Genomic DNA, 19,589 nt, shown 5'->3' on the forward strand with positions numbered 1-19,589 from the left:
CCAGCCTTGCTGCCCTTCTCTGGACACCTTCCAGCACCTCAACATCTCTTTTGAACTGAGGAGCCCAGAGCTGGACACAGCACTCAAGCTATGGCCTGAGCAGTGCTGAGCACAGGGTTAGAACAGTGTTGAGTACAGTACATCTGGGCAAAATTCAGGCACTTGTGAGTGCTGAAGATTGAGCTTAACCAGGCCCTTTGACTTCTCAAAAAGCCTTGGGAATGAAAAGGATGTCTCAGCAGAGTAAGATGATCCAGTTTTGCTAGCACTTGACTTTGCTGAACTCACTTAAGCAGAACATTTAATCAATCCATTTACCATAAAGTGATGCTTTGCCTGCACATGCAGAGTTGAAAACCCCTCAGTTTTAGGCTCAAGTGGAAGAACTTCAACCTGACAATGAGGAACATCTCAGTGATTGAACAACCACAGCATTTTGGCCAGCCCAGCAGCTCGCTGGCATTCTGTCTGTAAAAGCAAAGCAGATGCTCCCAAGTTTTCTTGTGCAGCAGTTTGAAGTGTACCATAGGGCAATCCTGGGGACCAGGAATGACTTTAAACAGAAGACAGTTCACCAAAGCCTACCTCAAGAGCTAAATGTAGGCACAAAATGCTTGCAAAAACTAGCACCAGGGACATAGCTTACCAAAAGCTAAAGGGCAAGGGTCAAGAGGATAGGGCCAGACTCTTCAGTGGTGCCCAAGAGGCAATGGGCACAAACCAGAATGCAGGAAGCTCTGATTGAAGATTGAGGGTGAGAAGCATTGAAACAGGCTGCAGGGGTCAAGAGGATGGGGCCAGACTCTTCAGTGGTGCCCAAGAGGCACTGGGCACAAACCAGAATGCAGGAAGCTCTGATTGAAGATTGAGGGTGAGAAGCATTGGAACAGGCTGCAGGGGTCAAGAGGATGGGGCCAGACTCTTCAGTGGTGCCCAAGAGGCACTGGGCACAAACCAGAATGCAGGAAGCTCTGATTGAAGATTGAGGGTGAGAAGCATTGGAACAGGCTGCAGGGGTCAAGAGGATGGGGCCAGACTCTTCAGTGGTGCCCAAGAGGCACTGGGCACAAACCAGAATGCAGGAAGCTCTGATTGAAGATTGAGGGTGAGAAGCATTGGAACAGGCTGCAGGGGTCAAGAGGATGGGGCCAGACTCTCCAGTGGTGCCCAAGGGACAATGGGCACAAACCAGAATGCATTGAAGATTAATTCATACAATCAACCACGTTAGAAGAGAAAGCCAAGCAGAGCCTGGGCTGCAGCAGCAGAAGTGTGGCCAGCAGGGCCAGGGAGGGGATTCTCCCCTTCTGCTGTGCTCTGCTCTGCTGAGACCCCACCTGGAGTACTGCATCCAATTCTGGAGCCCCTATTCCATAAGAGATCTGGAGATGCTGGAGAGTGTCCAGAGCAGGGCCAGGAGGATGCTGAGAGGCTGCAGCAGCTCTGCTGTGAGCACAGACTGAAAGAGTTGGGGCTGTGCAGGCTGGAGCAGAGAAGGCTCCCAGGTGACCTTCTTGTGGCCTTCCAGCATCTGAAGGGGACTACAAAAACGCTGGGGAGGGACTTTTGAGGCTGTGAGGGAGTGCCAGGAGTGGGGGGAATGGAGCAAAGCTGGAGGTGAGGAGAGTCAGCCTGGAAGTGAGGAGGAAGTTGTTGAGCATGAGAGTGGTGATAGCCTGGACTGGGTTGCCCAGGGAGGTGCTGGCTGAGGCTGTGTGCAGCCTGCTCTAGGGTAGGGTGTCCCTGGGCATGGCAGGGGGGTGGTGGAATTAGATGACTCTTGTGGTCCCTTCCAACCCTGACTGATTCTATGATTCTAAAGCTGTGCAGAAGGGGAGACACAGGAATTTGCCTTCACAACACCTCCTACTCCAAAGCTGCCCTAGGTTCAGGTGCCCCCAGTTTGCCTAAGAGCTCTCTGCAGCCTTGCTGTAAGCGAAGGGCAGGGCAGAAAGACAAATGATAGGTAGCAGGCACTCTCCTGCTGCCAGGATACAAGGCTGAGCCATGAGTCCACAGAGGAAGATTTTTGCATGTTCTAATGAGGTCTCAGAGGAGATTAGCTGTGACTCTCTGTTGGGAAACACATGGGATTGTTCTACAGGTAACAGACTGGCTGAAATGCCACACTTGCAAAGCTTTTGAGAGCTCACAGACCTCAAGTGGCTTTCTGACTAAGGGGCTCAATGTCTTTGAAGGCAGTGACTTTGGAAGGAAGCTTTGTAAGAAGGGACAAATTGAAGACCCAAAGGCAGGTCCCAGAGAAGTGAGTGGTGATCAGAGACCTCGCAGCTCTATCAGGTACCATGCAAGAAGTCTCTGGAGAATACTGTGGTGCAAAGTCCCTGTAGACCTCCTAGCAACAACTCTGCCTCAGGTGTATGTTGGGTTCAAAGTGGAAATAATCACCAAGCCACTGACACTGAGAGTCTAACTCCTCAAAGAGAAAAACTCAGGACACTTTTCATGGGCCCAGTCCTGTTCAATATCTTCACTGACAACCTGCAGCAGGGGATTGAGCCCAACATCAGTAGGTTTGCAGATGACACCAAGCTGGGAGCAGGTGTGGAGCTGTTGGAGGGTAGGAGAGCCCTGCAAAGGGACCTGGCCAGGCTGGAGGGGTGGGCAGAGGCCAATGGGATGAGACTGAACAAGGCCAAGTGCAGGGTTCTGCACTTTGGCCACAACAACCCCAAGCAGCACTTGGGGCTGGGGCCAGAGTGGCTGAGAGCAGGCAGGCAGAGAGGGAGCTGGGGGTGGTGGGAGAGAGGAGCTGAAGCTGAGGCAGCAGTGCCCAGGTGGGCAGCAGAGCCAATGGCATCCTGGGCTGGCTCAGGAGCAGTGTGGGCAGCAGGATAAGGGAGGTTCTTCTGCCCCTGTGCTCAGCACTGCTCAGGCCACACCTTGAGTGCTGTGTCCAGTTCTGGGCTCCTCAATTCAAGAGAGATGTTGAGGTGCTGGAAGGTGTTTGGAGAAGGGCAGCAAGGCTGGGGAGGGGCCTGGAGCAGAGCCCTGTGAGGAGAGGCTGAGGGAGCTGGGGGTGTGCAACCTGCAGAAGAGGAGGCTCAGGGCAGAGCTCATTGCTGTCTACAACTCCCTGAAGGGAGGCTGTAGCCAGGTGGGGTTGGGCTCTTCTGCCAGGCAAGCAGCAACAGAACAAGGGGACAGAGTCTCAAGCTGTGCCAGGGGAGGTCTAGGCTGGATGTTAGGAGGAAGACCTTGGAGATCTCTTTCAACCTGGTTGACTCTATCCCATTATATTCTACCCTCTCCTGTCCTGTCCTATCCTATCCTACTCTATTCTATTCCCTATAGGCAGCCTATTCAAGTGGTCTGTCACCCTTACTATAAGGATGTTTTTTCTCATGTTGAGGTGGAACTTCCCATGTTCCAGTTTATATCCATTCCCCTTGTCCTATCACAGGATACCACTGAAAAGAGACTGAGGCCTTCTTGACATCTACTCTTAAGACATGTATGAACATCAATAAGATCTCCTCTCAGTCTTCTCTCTTACAGACTGAACAGCCTCAGGTGTCTCAGCCAAGAACTGCTCCGAGATTCATTAGCAAAGAAAGTCAGAAAAACAGTCCAGCAACATCACACCTGAGGTCCTTGAGAAGGGACTCAACAGTGGTAGGTTTATGGAGATCAAGTCTCAAGTTGTGGCAGGGGAGGTCTAGGCTGGATGTTGTTAGGAAGTTGTTGGCAGAGAGAGTGATTGGCATTGGAATGGGCTGCCCAGGGAGGTGGTGGAGCCTCTGTCCCTGGAGGTGTTGAAGCAAAGCCTGGCTGGGGCACTTAGTGCCATGGTCTGGTTGGTTGGCCAGGGCTGGGTGCTAGGTTGGGCTGGCTGAGCTTGGAGGTCTCTTCCAAGCTGGTTGATTCTATGATTCCATGCTGCAGCACAACAACTGCCAGGGCTCCTTTCTCAAGAGAACAATGCTGCTCTGCTGACAGCAGCCTTGCCATGTGCAAATAAGAGCAGAAATCATTGTAAGGTGGGCTGCTAACATCCATCTCTCAAATCCTTCCTTGGAGATAGGTTGTAGTAAAATAGAATTACTCAAACCCAAGATAGGAAGAGCAGGCAGTTCCTCTTGCATGGAGATTAGCTTAAAAGAGAGCTTAATCTTTCTTTCAGACTGCTTAAATCTATGCTTCTCCTCAAGAATCTGGATGGCAATGTTAAATGCTGACAGGCACAGGCAGGGCCAGTGGAAAACAGATCCACAAACCTTTGGGAATGTCCCTATTAATTGTAAATCACTGAAAAGTGTCCAGCTAATTAAGGCAGTGCAGATGAGGGTTGGTGCAGAGAACCAGCAGAGACCTCTCGGTGCCATGGTGTAGTTGACTGGCCAGGGCTGGGTGCTAGGTTGGACTGGATGATCCTGGAGGTCTCTTCCAACCTGCTTGATTCTATGATTCTATGATTTTCTCTCAGCTCCCAGGAGAATTGTTTATGTTGACAAGTCACAGAAAGGAACAAGCCTGAGCCTCTTGGTCATGACCAGTCACAAACAGGGTTAGCAGCCTTCTCTGGTTTCCCACCTTAGCCAACAGCAGCAGAGAGCAGCAAGCTCAGAGAGCAGCTCCAGTCTCTGAAGGATGAGCTAGCACAGCAAAGCAAAACTGAGAAAGAATCAAGCCCACCAGGAACAAAATGATACAAGACTGACTTGAACTTGCTCACAAGCTGAGGCTACCAGCTAGGGCTGGGTGAGCTTGGAGGTCTCTTCCAACCTGCTCGATTCTATGACTCTAATGGGGCTACAATATGTGATGGGGCATGGATGTGGTGGCTGGGCCTAGGTCATTGCACTCTTTGGAGGGAGGTGGCTGAACTCCTTGGGCAGGCTGTGTGCAGTGCAGTGCTGCTGCAGGGACTGCAAGGGCAGCATCAGCAGAAAATCACATGTCCTGTGTGCCTGCTTGTGGAGCAGAAGACAGCAGTGCTGGGCTACAGCTGTGACACATATCATTGAATCATAGAATCAGCCAGGCTGGAAGAGACCTCCAAGCTCATCCAGGCCAACCTAGCACCCAGCCCTAGACAATCAACCAGACCATGGCACTAAGTGCCCCAGCCAGGCTTGGCTTCGACACCTCCAGACACACAGACTCCACCACCTCCCTGGGCAGCCCATTCCAATGCCAATCACTCTCTCTGACAACAACTTCCTAACAACATCCAGCCTAGACCTCCCCTGCCACAACTCCAGACTCTGTCCCCTTGTTCTCTTGCTGGTTGCCTGGCAGCAGAGCCCAACCCCACCTGGCTACAGCCTCCCTGCAGGCAGCTGCAGGCAGCAATGAGCTCTGCCCTGAGCCTCCTCTGCTGCAGGCTGCACACCCCCAGCTCCCTCAGCCTCTCCTCACAGGGCTGTGCTCCAGGCCCCTCCCCAGCCTTGCTGCCCTTCTCTGGACACCTTCCAGTACCTCAATATCTCTCTTGAATTGAGGAGCCCAGAACTGGACACAGCACTCAAGGTGTGGCCTGAGCAGTGCTGAGTACAGGGGCAGAAGAACCTCCCTTGTCCTGCTGCCCACACTGCTCCTGAGCCAGCCCAGGATGCCATTGGCTCTGCTGCCCACCTGGGCACTGCTGCCTCAGCTTCAGCTACTCTCTACCAGCACCCCCAGCTCCCTCTCTGCCTGCCTGCTCTCAGCCACTCTGTCCCCAGCCTTATACAATCATAGAATGGTTTAGGTTGGAAGGAAGCTTTAAAGGTCCTCCAGTCCAACAACCTTGCACTCAGCAGGGACATCTTCAACTAGACCAGGATGCTCAGCAGCCCATCCAACCTGACCTGGAATGTTACCACCTCTCTGAGCAACCTTGCCAGTGTTTCACTACCCTAAGTGTAAAAGGTGTATTGCTTCTATCTGGTCTGAATCTCCTCTCTTTTAGTTTAAAACCATCAACTCTGGTCCTCTCACAGCAGACCCTGGTAAAAAGTCATTCCCCATCTTTTAGGCCCCTTTAAATACTGAAAATCCACATTCAAGTCTCTCTGGAGCCTCCTCTTCCCCATGCTCAGCAACCCCAACTCTCTCAGCTCGTCCTGTTTGTGTTACCCACCTGACAACATCCAATCTCTCTGCTAAAATCTTCCCCCAGATCAGGTACAGCAGAACACACACCTCTTGAGATGTCTGCTAGTCTGGTTCTCACTTCCAGTCAAGAGTACATTCACAGACAGGGTCATCTTCTAAGTAAACACATTAACCCCCCTGAGACAGCTGTCACTGCTTCTGCAGCAGCACCTCTGAATTTCAGAGAATCATGGAATCAAGCAGGTTGGAAGAGACTTCCAAGCCCATCCAGGCCAACCTAGCACCCAGCCCTGCCCAACCAACCAGACCATGGCACTAAGTGCCCCAGCCAGGCTTGGCTTCAACACCTCCAGCAACAGAGACTCCACCACCTCCCTGGGCAGCCCATTCCAATGCCAATCACTCTCTCTGGGAACAACTTCCTAAAAACATCCAGCCCAGACCTCCCCTGGCACAACTTGAGACTGTGTCCCCTTGTTCTCTTGCTGGTTGTCTGGCAGCAGAGCCCAACCCCACCTGGCTACAGCCTCCCTTCAGGGAGCTGCAGACAGCAATGAGCTCTGCCCTGAGCCTCCTCTGCTGCAGGCTGCACACCCCCAGCTCCCTCAGCCTCTCCTCACAGGGCTCTGCTCCAGGCCCCTCCCCAGCCTTGCTGCTCTTCTCTGGACACCTTCCAGCACCTCAACATCTCTCTTGATCTGAGGAGCCCAGAACTGGACACAGCACTCAAGGGGTGGCCTGAGCAGTGCTGAGCACAGGGGCACAAGAACCTCCCTTGTCCTGCTGCCCACACTGCTCCTGAGCCAGCCCAGGATGCCATTGGCTCTGCTGCCCACCTGGGCACACTGCTGCCTCAGCTTCAGCTCCTCTCTCCCAGCACCCCCAGCTCCCTCTCTGCTTGGCTGCTCTCAGCCACTCTGGCCCCAGCCTGTAGTACTGCTTACAGTGAAGCTTAGAGAAGCTGGCATGGAGAGGCACAACCATCTCCTGGGAGCTGGGGGTGTGCAGCCTGCAGAAGAGGAGGCTCAGGGCAGAGCTCATTGCTGTCTGCAGCTCCCTGAAGGGAGGCTGTAGCCAGGTGGGGTTGGGCTCTGCTGTCAGGCAAGCAGCAACAGAACAAGGGGACACAGTCTCAAGTTGTGCCAGGGGAGGTCTAGTCTGGACGTTAGGAGGAAGTTGTTGGCAGAGAGAGTGATTGGCATTGGAATGGGCTGCCCAGGGAGGTGGTGGAGTCTGTGTTGCTGAAGGTGTCAAAGCAAAGCCTGGCTGAGGCACTTAGTGCCATGGTCTGGTTGACTGGATAGGTCTGGGTGCTAGGTTGGACTGGATGATCTTGAAGGTTTCATCCAGCCTGGTTGATTCTTAAGTGTGTGGGGGCAGGGAACACCCAAACCATCACAGAGCTGTATGTCCTTTTAGCCCACATGACCATGGAACTTCTATTGAGTGGAAAAGTTCTGTAAGCAGTAACTGGAGTGTGCAGGGCATACTGGAAAGCCCAGTAAAGCCTATGTGAATCTGTCAGTGGTGTTTCTCACTGGTCCCCAAGGGTTTCATTTGGACATCCAGGTGTAAGCAGACACTTAGTGCCACTCCAAAAGCACCTGGCTGGCAAATACCTGTAGAGCCCATTTCTGTATTTGCAGATGGACTTTCTAGAAGGGAAGCAGGCAGCAGCATAAGGTTAAGCTACTCTCAATACACATTACTTTTACCTTCTCTGGTATCTCTGTGCAACCCACAGACACTGCAAGATGTTTAGCATTGAGAGAGATGCATTACTCTTAGAGCTGCCACATTTCATAGGCTGGGAATGAAACTACTGCACATTCCCACAGCGAGAAAGCAACAGAGTCCTGCATTGCTCGAGGTGATGTGCAAAGCACTTCACACCCTACGAGTTCCATCCTCATCAGGGCAGCAGAGAGCAGGACAGCAAAGAGTGAACTATGGGTTTAAAGCATATGTGTTTAAGGGGAATTTAACCCTCATCAGGGCATCAGCTCCATCCTCATCAGGGCAGTAGCTCCATCCTCATCAGGGCAGCAGAGAACAGGACAGCAAGGAGTGAACTATGGGTTTAAAGCATATGTGTTTAAGGGGAATTTAACCCTCATCAGGGCAGCAGCTCCATCCTCATCAGGGCAGCAGAGAACAGGACAGCAAGGAGTGAACTATGGGTTTAAAGCATATGTGTTTAAGGGGAATTTAACCCTTATCAGGGCAGCAGTTCCATCCTCATCAGGGCAGCAGAGAACAGGACAGCAAAGAGTGAACTAAGGGTTTAAAGCATATGTGTTTAAAGGGAATTTAGCCCTTAGGGCAGCAGTTCCATCCTCATCAGGGCAGCAGAGAACAGGACAGCAAAGAGTGAACCAAGGGTTTAAAGCATATGTGTTTAAGGGGAATTTAACCCTCATCAGGGCAGCAGAGAACAGGACAGCAAAGAGTGAACTAAGGGTTTAAAGCATATGTGTTTAAAGGGAATTTAGCCCTTAGGGCAGCAGTTCCATCCTCATCAGGGCAGCAGAGAACAGGACAGCAAAGAGTGAACCAAGGGTTTAAAGCATATGTCTTTAAGGGGAATTTAACCCTTAGAGCAGCAGTTCCATCCTCATCAGGGCAGCAGAGAACAGGACAGCAAAGAGTGAACTAAGGGTTTAAAGCATATGTGTTTAAAGGGAGGTGGTGGAGTCGTTGTCCCTGGAGGTGTTGAAGCAAAGCCTGGCTGAGGCACTTAGTGCCATGGTCTGGTTGATTGGCCAGGGCTGGGTGCTAGGTTGGATTGGATAAACTTGGAGGGCTCAACCTGGTTGATTCTATGATAAGCAGACAACTCTGAGCACATGCACTGAACTCACTCCTGTATGGTCTCAGAAGCACTGAAATTCAGCAGGCTCAGTTCTCCAGTGCTTTGTATTTGGCATCACCACCCAAACCCTTACAAACCATCACTGCACTTCTCATCATATTAGATTCTCCATGGCACTTTAACCCTACTTTCACAGGCTCACAGGATGTCAGAGTTTGCAATGGACCCAAATAGATCACAAGTCCAACCTCCCTGCCACAGCAGGACCACACAATCTAGCACAGAGCACAGAGGAACACATCCAGATTGGCCTTGGAAGTCTCCAGAGAAGGAGACTCCACAACCTCTCTGGGCAGCCTGTGCCAGGGCTCTGGGACCCTTACAGGAAAGAAGTTCCCCCTTGTGTTGAGCTGGAACCTCCTGTGCTGCAGCTTACACCCATTGCTGCTTGTCCTATCCCAGGGAGCAGTGAGCAGAGCCTGTCCCCCACCTCCTGACCCACAGCCCTCAGACAGTTATAAACATTGATTAACTCCCTTCTCAGTCTTCTCTTCTCCAGACTAAGCAGCCCCAGGTCCCTCAGCCTCTCCTCATCAGGCAGCCCTCCTGTCCCCTAACTTTGTGCACCTGTGACTAAGTTTCATGAACTGTGAGTAACAATCAGATCCAAACACTACACTTTGGATTCAAGGAGGGAATCTTTGGAGATTCAAAGCCCACGTTTGAAGTCCAAAGCGAAACACCCAGCATGGATCAGTTCCCTGCTGCAGCTGAGAGGGCAGCAGGCTCCTTCTCTGCAAACAGTATGAATTATACATAAACCAAACCACCTGCTGTGAAAATCCAAGAGCTGTTGTGACTGGTGCTACCACAGCCGTTGTTGGGATGCTCAGATCAGCTGAGCTCTTGGCTTGCTGCAGCAGAGACTGCACTGGGATGCAGTTAAAATGAGCCACAGCAGCTTGGGGATGTGCTATCTGCATCCAGCCCAGCCAGGCTGCAGAGACCTTACTCATGCCCTACACACAGTTTGTCAAGCTGCTGCTTTTGGCAGAAAAGACAGTTTCAAATGTTCCATCCCTTCCTGGACACGTACTCATGCCATGCTCTGCCTCCCAACTGCTTTCTCCCTTCACCTGCAGCACACATCTGGGCCTGTTTCATTAACTGCATCACTGAACTGAGCAGGAGCAAAAGTGTGCCAAGCTGAAGCAGGAATAAAGAGACGTGGGGGTGCTGGGAGAGAGTAGCTGAACATGAGCCAGCAGTGTGCCCAGGTGGGCAGGAGAGCCAATGGCATCCTGGGCTGGCTCAGGAGCAGTGTGGGCAGCAGGACAAGGGAGGTTCTTGTGCCCCTGTGCTCAGCACTGCTCAGGCCACCCCTGGAGTGCTGTGTCCAGTTCTGGGCTCCTCCATTCAAGAGAGCTGTTGAGGTGCTGGAAGGTGTTTGGAGAAGGGCAGCAAGGCTGGGGAGGGGCCTGGAGCACAGCCCTGTGAGGAGAGGCTGAGGGAGCTGGGGGTGTGCAGCCTGCAGCAGAGGAGGCTCAGGGCAGAGCTCATTGCTGTCTGCAGCTGCCTGCAGGGAGGCTGTAGCCAGGTGGGGTTGGGCTCTGCTGCCAGGCAAGTAGCAACAGAAGAGGCAGCGTCTCAGGTTGCAGCAGGGGAGGTCTAGTCTGGATGTTGTTAGGAAGTTGTTGTCAGAGAGAGTGATTGGCATTGGAATGGGCTGCCCAGGGAGGTGGTGGAGTCTGTGTGGCTGGAGGTGTTGAAGCCAAGCCTGGCTGAGGCACTTAGTGCCATGGTCTGGTTGCTTGGCCAGGGCTGGGTGCTAGGTTGGACTGGATGCTCTTGAAGATCTCTTCCAGCCTGGCTGATTCTATGATTCTTAATGCCCCAATCCTAGGCCAGGGTGCTTGTGCTCTGAGCAACCTGCTCTAGTTGAAGATGTCCCTGCATGGGGGACTGCATGAGTATTGGACTAGATGACCTTTAAAGGTTCCTTCCTTTCAACCCAAGCCATTCTATGACTGTAACAGAGCATGAAGGACCATTTATTCTACCAGACACTAGAACTCAGTGCCAGCACCTACTCTTGAGCACTGACTGCAGTTAGAAATGAACAACAGCAACAGAACAGTCTCAAGTTGTGGCAGTGGAGGTCTAGGCTGGATGTTGTTAGGAAGTTGTTGTCAGAGAGAGTGATTGGCATTGGAATGGGCTGCCCAGGGAGGTGGTGGAGTCTCTGTGGCTGGAGGTGTTGAAGCCAAGCCTGGCTGAGACACTTAGTGCCATGGTCTGGTTGATTGGCCAGGGCTGGGTGCTAGGTTGGACTGGATGAGCTTGGAGGTCTCTTCCAACCTGACTGATTCTATGATTCTAAGAAGTTAAAGGAAAATAGAAACAACAACCAACCATCTATATATAGAAGGTAGGAGAGAATCCACAGTCTCCAACATTACACAGTCGTGGTGCTTAAACAATACCAGCACTGTACAACCACTACAGACACTTCCTCTGCAGTGGATTCATCTGTGCTCTACTAATCCAGAACTGGCCTCTTTAGCAGCTGGCAATAAAAAGAAAGTGCCAAGTCATCTATTTCCACATTTGGGGATGATGAAAAGCACTTGAAAATGCTCAGCACTTCTGCAATAATTATAACAAGCACAGTCCTTGTTTTGGGAAAGTATAATGTATTCTGGTGAGCAGAATCACATCAAAGAGGAAGCTTTCAGACACTTCAAGGAGCAGAAGACGACATATATAGAGAGATAAAATTATCTCCACAGTCACAAGTCCCTCTCAGGCAAGGATCACAGGAAGGAGAAGCAGATGAGTGAAGCAGAGTGGACATGGCATAACAAGTTCTCATTACATAACTTAAGTTCTTATGGCATCCTGGGCTGGCTCAGGAGCAGTGTGGGCAGCAGGACAAGGGAGGTTCTTCTGCCCCTGTGCTCAGCACTGCTCAGGCCACCCCTGGAGAGCTCTGTCCAGTTCTGGGCTCCTCAATTCAAGAGAGATGTTGAGGTGCTGGAAGGTGTCCAGAGAAGGGCAACAAACTGGTGAGGAGCCTGGAGCAGAGCCCTGTGAGGAGAGGCTGAGGGAGCTGGGGGTGTGCAGCCTGCAGCAGAGGAGGCTCAGGGCAGAGCTCATTGCTGTCTGCAGCTCCCTGAAGGGAGGCTGTAGCCAGGTGGGGTTGGGCTCTGCTGCCAGGCAAGTAGCAAGAGAAGAAGAGGACACAGTCTCAAGCTGTGCCAGGGCAGGACTAGGCTGGATGTTGTTAGGAAGTTCCTGGCAGAGAGAGTGATTGGCATTGGAATGGGCTGCCCAGGGAGGTGGTGGAGTCTGTGGCTGGAGGTGTTGAAGCAAAGCCTGGCTGGGGCACTTAGTGCCATGGTCTGGTTGATTGTCTAGGGCTGGGTGTTAGGTTGGACTGGATGCTCTTGGAGGTCTCTTCCAGCCTGGTCAATACTATGATTCCATGGCATCATTTGGAAGCAAGGGAAAGAAAAACAATCTGATGCACTTGGGAACAAGCAAACAAACCCCATAAAGAAACACCAAACTAAAATGCTTTTGAAAACCTCCTTAGCTGTTTTGTTTTGCCTTTTGACTTCCAGTCACTGCTGGGCATGCTTGAGTTCCCTTGGCCAAGCCTAGCATGGAATATGCTAATCTAAACAGCAGAGCCAGCAAAGCCTGGCTCTTAAGCACTTCCCAGTCCACACTGGCTTCTTGCAGCAGTTTTCTGCTTTCAAATACCAACAAATTAATCATGAAATTTAGAGGAGTTTAATATTAATCATTAATGGTTATTCCAGTAAGAATAATGTGCAAGATCAAACAAAGCCAAGATCTATATCTTGGCTGCATCAAGAGAAGTGTGGCCAGCAGGGCCAGGGAGGTGATTCTCCCCCTCTGCTGTGCTCTGTTGAGACCCCACCTGGAGTGCTGCATTCAGTTCTGGAGTCCCTGGGACAAGAGGGCTGTGGAGATGCTGGAGAGTGTCCAGAGCAGGGCCAGGAGGATGCTCAGAGGGCTGCAGCAGCTCTGCTGTGAGCACAGCCTGAAAGAGTTGAGGCTGTGCAGGCTGGAGCAGAGGAGGCTCCCAGGTGACCTTCTTGTGACCTTCCAGGATCTGAAGGGGGCTACAAAAATCTGGGGAGGGACTTTTGAGGCTGTGAGGGAGTGCCAGGACTGGGGGGAATGGAGCAAAGCTGGAGGTGGGGAGATTCAGACTGGAGGTGAGGAGGAAGTTGTTGAGCATGAGAGTGGTGAGAGGCTGGAGTGGGTTGCCCAGGGAGGTGGTTGAGGCCCCATGGCTGGAGATGTTTGAGGCCAGGCTGGCTGAGGCTGTGTGCAGCCTGCTCTAGGGTAGGGTGTCCCTGGGCATGGCAGGGGGGTTGGAACTGGCTGCTCCTTGTGCTCCCTTCCAACCCTGCCTGATTCTATGATTCTATCTGGCTTGTTCAAATGGAGCAATAGGGTCAAAAGCTGCTGAGTAAGAAATAGCACCACACCAAAACACAACCTCAGCTGCCTCCCAAGAAATGATGCTAAAACATAGCAAAGAAGGAAATTCTTACATTTTTCATCCACCTAAAGCCAGGATTTATTGAAAACATTGTGCAGCTCCTCAGATGCATTTTCTCTGCACCCTTTTGTGCAGTAACCTGCTATCTTCAGTGAAGAAGATTAAGAACTGAGGTCATTTGCTGAACACTGAGGCTGGGAGCTTTATCTTGTTAGTTAACCACAGAAGTCCTTTGCCTGGCAAGGTGCAAGCATGTGACTACTAAAAATACACAGCTGAGATGGGGCAGTGTTATTTTGTTTGAATAAGAGGAAGGGGAAAGTAAGCACAGAATAGCTACTGGCACATTTCCACAGCCAAAAAGCTCAACCCACCCCCAGCCCCTTTCCCCAGATACTCAAAGAGTCTCTTTCTGGTTTTTATTCCAGGATTCCTTCTATTGCCATAAAACCTCAGCCCCAGTGAAGAGGAGATGACAATGAGATACTTTCTGCCCACCCCCTGGACCAGCAGCTCTTCTGTTTCCAAAGGATTTATGGCAAAGCAGTGTGTGGCCAGCTGCAAGGTGAAGGGCCAGGAGGATGCTGAGAGGGCTGCAGCAGCTCTGCTGTGAGTACAGACTGAAAGAGTTGGGGCTGTGCAGGCTGGAGCAGAGGAGGCTCCCAAGATGAGGAGACCTTCTTTTGGCCTTCCAGGATCTGAAGGGGGCCTCCAAAAAAGCTGGGGAGGAACTTTTTAGGCTGTCTGGGAGTGCCAGGAGTGGGGGGAATGGAGCAAAGCTGGAGGTGGGGAGATTGAGACTGGAGGTGAGGAGGAAGTTGTTGAGCATGAGAGTGGTGAGAGGCTGGACTGGGTTGCCCAGGGAGGTGGTTGAAGCCCCATGGCTGGAGGTGTTTGAGGCCAGGCTGGCTGAGGCTGTGTGCAGCCTGCTCTAGGGTAGGGTGTCCCTGGGCATGGCAGGAGGGTTGGAACCAGATAATAGAATTATAGAATCAAGCAGGTTGGAAGAGACCTCCAAGCTCATCCAGTCCAACCTAGCATCCAGCCCTGCCCAAGCAACCAGACCATGGCACTAAGTGCCCCAGCCAGGCTTGGCTTCAACACCTCCAGCAACAGAGACTCCACCACCTCTCTGGGCAGCCCATTCCAATGCCAATCACTCTCTCTGACAACAACTTCCTAACACCATCCAGCCTAGACCCACCCTGCCACAACTTGAGACTGTGTCCCCTTGTTCTCTTGCTGGTTGCCTGGCAGAAGAGCCCAACCCCCACCTGGCAACAGCCTCCCTGCAGGTAGTTGTAGACAGCTGTGATTGAATCTCTGCCCTGCCCCAGACTGCCTGGGGAACCTTGTGCAAATTGCTTTACCTATGCAAGGTGCAATCCCTCAACTGTACATCCTGCATAGCCCATGGCACATCCTCACAGCATCCCAGAAGGACAACTGAGTCACCCAGGCCACTTCTGATAAATAGAGTCACCAAGGCACCAACACAGTCACCAGCACCACTGCTACCATCACACTCCCCAAGATAAATAAGGAGAAGAGAAATGACCTCTTTCACAGGAAGCAGCTCTCCTAGGAGCAAAAGGAAGAGTTTTCACTCCCTCACCTCAGCCACCCATCAATAAATAAGCCTTCTAACTGGGAAGCAGCAGAGAAGCTGCCTTTGAGCTGATACCATAAACTGGCTTTCAAATCAACCAAAGAGCAGCAGTCCCTTCCAAAGCAGAAAACGGCTCAAGTGTTTCTCTGTCTCACACTTGCAATGGCTTAGTCATCAAAACAGAGACCTTGGGTAAAGCCTTGCACTTCATTAGCATTACAGAACCAACTGGATGACTGACAGAGGAGCTGCTCATTGGCAGTAACACTTCTGGGCTTATCACCAGCAGAGACACTGTCCCCCTGTGGAACCACCAGCACCAGCAGCCCTCCTCCCTTCCAGATGCCAGGGAGATTCAAGGAGCATATTTCTCCTGAAGACACACATCTGGAAGCAGGCCAGGCCAGCTGGAGCAGCTGCTTTGGATGTGCATCCCTTCACAGGCTCTCCCCACTGGCTGCTTTGCTGCAGATGTGCCAGCAGTTAAAGCACTCAGAGCTCATGTCCTGCTTGTACCTGTCTTATCTTGGCTTTCTGATTATCACTGAAACAATCACACAACAGAAACTGGAACACAGATCCAAACTCTGCTGCCAGTGAAATCACCTGCAAGCTCAGAATAAACCATGGCCTTAAAAGCTTTGCTGTACCAGGCCCTAAAGAATGGAGATGGGGAGGGAACAGCCACAGAACTTCTTAGCCTGAAAAAGCCCTTCAAGCTCATTGAGTCCAATCCTTAGTTTCACACTGACAAGTCCTTGACTAAACCAAAGCCCTCAGCACAACATCTGATCACTGTGAATTGCTGTGGTTGGAAAGGAGCACCAGCATCAGCCAGTCCAACCTTCATCACTACATCATAGCCTCAGGCACCACATCCACTCTGCTTTTAAACACCTCCAGGGATGGTGACTCCAGCACCTCCCTGGGCAGCCTGTGCCAGTGCCTGACCACCTGCCCAGTAAAGAACTTCCTCCCAACACCCAACCTAAACCTCCCCTGATGCAACTTGAGGCCATTTCCTCTTCTCCTATCATCAGTAACTGGGGAGAAGAGACCAGCTCCAGCCTCACTGCAACCTCCTTTTAGGTACCTGCAGAGGGCAATAAGGTCCCCTCTCAGCCTCCCCTTCTCCAGACTAAACACCCCCAGCTCCCTCAGCTGCTCCTCACAGGCCATGTTTGCCAGACCTCTCCCCAGCCTCACTGCCCTTCTCTGCCCCTGCTCCAGCACCTCAGTGTCCCTCCTGTACTGTGGTGACCAAAACTGGGCACAGTCCTCCAGGTGTGGTCTCAGGAGTGCTGAGCACAGGACATGATCCCCTCCCTACTCCTGCTGGTCACTCCACTGCTGATCCAGACCAGAAATCCACAGCTACTGCAGCACCACGGAAAGCTGAGAGAGCTTCTGCATGAACAACACAGGGAAGACAAGAATCCACCTTAAGACATCCTTCATGAAAGCATCAAGAACACTGCAGAGCATGACAACACCTCAGCAATACAGGCACCAGCACAGCACACCTACCCTGCCAACCTGCTCTCACCTCAGCAGTGGGTGTCACAGAAGCACCCTGGCAGAGACCCTCCCTCTGCTCATTAAGCAGCAAGAACAGAGCCAGAGAAAGAAGCCAGACATTTTCTAGACTGGGGTCACAATCCTGTTGATATGTTTATCAACTGTGGAGGGGGAGAAAAGAAGAGAGAACAAGTTGCTCATTTTTGGCATCCAGGATATGGCCCAAAAGAGAGACTAAGGCACAGGCTCTAGAAGGATGAGAACAGCTACACAATAGGGCTCAAAGTGCAGCAGAACTGAAGCATCTCTCCCTCACTTCACCTTTCAAGAGCTCCCAAGATATTGTCACCCCACACAAGCCCTACTTCTCAGACACCACAGACCAGCAGCTGCTCCACTGACACAAAACTCCTTGAGAGTCCTCATAGAATCAGCCAAGTTGGAAGAGACCTCCAAGAGCATCCAGTCCAACCTAGCACCCAGCCCTGGCCAATCAACCAGACCATGGCACTAAGTGCCTCAGCCAGGCTTGGCTGCAACACCTCCAGCCACAGTGACTCCACCACCTCCCTGGGCAGCCCATTCCAATGCCAATCACTCTCTCTAGGAAGAACTTTCTTCTAACATCCAGCCTAGACCTCCCCTGGCACAACTTGAGACTCTGTCCCCTTCTTCTGTTGCTGCTTGCCTGGCAGCAGAGCCCAACCCCACCTGGCTACAGCCTCCCTTCAGGCAGCTGCAGACAGCAATGAGCTCTGCCTTGAGCCTCCTCTGCTGCAGGCTGCACACCCCCAGCTCCCTCAGCCTCTCCTCACAGGGCTGTGCTCCAGGCCTCTCACCAGTTTCCTTGCCCTTCTCTGGACACCTTCCAGCACCTCAACATCTCTCTTGAACTGAGGAGCCCAGAACTGGACACAGCACTCAAGGTGTGGCCTGAGCAGTGCTGAGCACAGGGGCAGAAGAACCTCCCTTGTCCTGCTGCCCACACTGCTCCTGAGCCAGCCCAGGATGCCATTGGCTCTGCTGCCCACCTGGGCACACTGCTGCCTCAGCTTCAGCTACTCTATCAGCACCTCCAGGTCCCTTCCTTGCAGGCTGCTCTCAGCCACTCTGTTACCAGCCTGTAGTGCTGGTTGGGGTTGCTGTGGCCAAAGCATAGAACCCTGAACCCTGAGGCACTTCAAATGATTGCTCACCTATGTCTCATTTCTGAGGTGAAGCAAATCAGGTACATGTAGCTGGTCACAGTAAAGGTGACTTGAAGGAGCAAAGCAGAGGATTTACACAGATGAACCTACAACAGGGACAAAAGCTGTAACTATTTAACATTGTTGTTGTTGGGGTTGTTTAGCCTGCAGAAGAGGAGGCTCAGGGCAGAGCTCATTGCTGTCTGCAGCTGCCTGAAATGACATTGTAGCCAGGTGGGGTTGGGCTCTGCTGCCAGGCAAGCAGCAACAGAACAAGGGGACAGAGTCTGGAGTTGTGGCAGGGGAGGTCTAGGCTGGATGTTGTTAGGAAGTTGTTGTCAGAGAGAGTGATTGGCATTGGAATGGGCTGCCCAGGGAGGTGGTGGAGTCTCTGTTGCTGGAGGTGTTGAAGCCAAGCCTGGCTGGGGCACTTAGTGCTGTGGTCTGGTTGACTGTCTAGGGCTGGGTGCTAGGTTGGGCTGGCTGAGCTTGGAGGTCTCTTCCAACCTGGTTGATTCTATGATTCTCTGAACCTATCTCCCACATAACACAGCTCTAACTAACTGGAGACCACATCCACATGCTGTGCTCCAGCCCCCCAGAGCACCTAGGTGGCCTTCTCTGCATTTTCTCCCATTTGGCATCCTCTCTCAAAGCAGGGAGCTGTAGGTGCAAAGCAGAGCAGTCCAGATGTGCCCTCCCCAGTGCCAAGACAAGGGAACTAACCATTCTCTTCACCTTGCTGGTTGCACCCTAACTAACACAGCCCAGGTGCTATTAGCTTTCAGCACCCCAGGGGCACACATCAACTCATCTTGTATAGGCTGGGGACTGACCTGCTGGGGAGAAGGTCTTGGGAGTCCTGGTGGACAGAAAGATGGCCATGGGCCAGCAGCATGCTCTTGTGGCTAGAGGCCAATGCCATTCTGGGGTGTATTAGCAGGACTGTGCTTAGGAGGTCGAGGGAGGTTCCTCTCTACTCTGCCCTTTGAAGGCCACATCTGGAGTACTGTGTCCAGTTCTGGGCCCCCCAGTTCAAGAAGGACAGGGAGCTGCTTAAGAGAGTCCAGCACAGAGCCACAAAGGTGATTAAGTTGAACATCTTCCTTATGAGGAGAGACCAAGGGAGCTGGGGCTTGTTAACTTGGAGAGGAGGAGGTGACCTCATTATGCTTATATATATGTAAGGGGTGAGTGCCAGGAGGATGGAGCCAGGCTCTGGCTGGGGCAAGGCAAGGACAGGGCAAGGGGCAATGGGTGGAAGTTGAGGCACAGGAGGTTCCATGTGAACCTGAGGAGGAGCTTTTTCACTGTGAGGGTGACAGAGCACTGGCACAGGCTGCCCAGGGAGCTTGTGGAGTCTTCCTCTCTGGAGATATTCAAGAACCATCTGGATGCATTCCTGTGTGACCTGCTCTGGGTGATCCTGCTCCAGGACTGGGGCTGGACCAGATGATTGTGTGGGCTTCTTTGGTGGCAGACAGCACTTTTATCAGCACTCAGGGTTCAGCTGGGATAAGCATTCTGACTTCATCAAGACCTGGATGGCAAATCTGCATCAGGTCTGTGGTGAATTACTGGATGGGATGGTCAGGAACACCTGAGATTAGCTTCTTGGTATTCACAGTATCACAGTATCACCAAGGTTGGAAGAGACCTCACAGATCATCAAGTCCAACCCTTTACCACAGAGCTCAAGGCTACACCATGGCACCAAGTGCCACGTCCAACCTTGCCTTGAACTGCCCCAGGGACGATGACTCCACCACCTCCCCAGGCAGCCCATTCCAGTATTCCCTGCCTTTGGAAAGAGATGTGAAAGAGTAGTCACATTTAATAAGCAGAACTCAGACTTCTCAGCATGCA

The 19,589-nt window shown here is 52.1% G+C and overlaps 1 protein-coding gene across 5 annotated transcripts in view; it reads right to left on the reverse strand.

Moving 5' to 3' along the window:
* The window catches only part of SLC35F4 (solute carrier family 35 member F4), a 277,284-nt gene that overhangs the window by 88,116 nt on the left and 169,579 nt on the right, over nucleotides 1–19,589 (reverse strand). The gene's annotated exons all lie outside the window — the stretch shown is intronic.

The sequence above is a fragment of the Pogoniulus pusillus genome, chromosome 1 (assembly GCF_015220805.1).
Source record: "Pogoniulus pusillus isolate bPogPus1 chromosome 1, bPogPus1.pri, whole genome shotgun sequence".
Lineage (NCBI taxonomy): Eukaryota > Metazoa > Chordata > Aves > Piciformes > Lybiidae > Pogoniulus > Pogoniulus pusillus.